Source organism: Glycine max, chromosome 19 (assembly GCF_000004515.6).
Source record: "Glycine max cultivar Williams 82 chromosome 19, Glycine_max_v4.0, whole genome shotgun sequence".
Classification (NCBI taxonomy): Eukaryota; Viridiplantae; Streptophyta; class Magnoliopsida; order Fabales; family Fabaceae; genus Glycine; species Glycine max.
Window position 1 is genome coordinate 8,494,888 of NC_038255.2, and position 2,041 is coordinate 8,496,928.

Sequence of the window (2,041 nt, forward strand, 5' to 3'; positions counted from 1 at the left end):
TATTTATTTTCTCATTTAAAACTAGGATGCCTAGGTCTATAAATAGAGTTTTAATATGAGAAGAATCACATTACATGAAAAGATGGTCACCATTCTAAGTGAAAGAGGGATCATGTGGAGGAAAAGTTTATAAGTTTGTTCCCAAAACTTATTTTGAGGTAATGGATGAAAGGATAAAGGCTTAAACCACATTAAACAAATTTGAGGTCATGGATTTAGGGATAAGAGCCTAAACCACTTTTACAAAATAAGTTATGTGAGTGTAGGTTTTAGGGGTCGAACCACGTTAAACAATTACTAAGAATGCAGGAACAAAAATTGAAAATAAAATTACAAATTTTAGTTAAATTGAAACAAGATTTTCTACAAGTACAAGCCAAACAAAGAGGATGGTGCATGCTTGTTCACAAACATTCTTCCACAAATGAAGGCTAGGCCTTATAGCAAAATTCGTCCACAGTTGTCACTGCAAGCACTATCACCCTAGTCAATTACACTTAAGGGTGAAATAAGACAATAGTGCAAATAATTTTATATCATTTAATGGAATAAAAAAAAGAAGGTTTGCAAGCTCAATAAATCAAAAGCATTATTAGGCATTATTCTAACTACACAAGTTTTTTGAATAGTTGGTCCATTCATATGGAATGAAAGCGTTGTCAACCAAGCAGTCAAAACTTGTTCATAAATAGAACGATCATATGTGTTGTTAAAATATGTAGGAATGAAAGCCAATAGAAAAAAAATAATCAAATCCTTAACATGGTAGACCTATATAACAGTGATTTACTAACAAAAACCCGATATTACTATCCTAGAAAAGTCTCTACAATAAGTACTAAAAAAATCCATAAACAAATCCAATTTGGGATGGAGTCACTAAACATAGAAGTGCTTACAATTGTGCACAAATATAAATAATTTAGTGAATTTTAATGAAATTACTTGCATAATTGGTTAATCATGAAAGAAAAATTTGTAGAGAGCATTGATCATGTCAATTTTCAGTCATGCAAGAATCAAATTAAGAATTAAAAAATTACCTAAGGCTTTTAAGGATCTATTTCTATAACATTTTAATTATATTTCACTATAGCATCCACAACTATACATACAACCACATGAAATCCATGTCAAACTTTCACCAACCAAATTAACCTCACATGTAATGAATAACAAAACAAAAAACAAAAGCTATCTTATTTATGTGTGGAATTTATGTTGTTAAAATATGAACTTGCTAAATGGAAAACTCAAAAACTGAGTTGAACAAAAAAGAAAAAGAGTTGTTGGGTTTCAACTTTCAAGTGTAACTTTCTAATAGAGAATTTGTACAATTTATCACCATTGTTTATTCTTTTAATTTTGTTAGATGTAGTTCTTTCTAATACCTCGACAATCTGCTTTGAATGCTTTTAGGATCAATGACTATCCCCACAAATCAACATGAGACTTTTTAGCGTACTTTGTCCTCACTCACATGTTTTCCGAAAAACTTCCTAGAAGGTCACTCATCTCATAATTACTCCAAGCCAAACATGCATAATTAAGGAGTTCTTATGTGATAATGTACCGAAAAGTAGATGCATGTTATTGATGTAGGTAATATCAATTAATTCTTTTAAGTAATCCTTAATTGTACAGTCTCACATCTGCAGTCTTTGGATCCCTCTCATTTTAGTGTGATTCGTCCAATGTGTTACACAAAGCCATATTGAGAACAAAAAAATACAATTTGGAAGTTGAGCTAAGAATGCAGTGCAAATTCATTGAAAATGAAATTGATAAAAAGAGACAAGCTTGGGAATTAAATGAGGTTGATCATAAGCATTATGAGGATCAAATCCTGGAAAAGGAACATGAGTTGGAAGCTTTGTCAAGATCATTAAGTGAGAAGGGGAATGATCTAGTGGATTAGTAAAGTACTTTTGAAGAAAAAATATCAAAGGTTAAACACTACTAAGAAGTTTGAGTTGAATAAAGCTCAGTTGCAAAAGGAGAAAGAGAATATTAAACTAGAAAAGCAACATATATAGAAGTA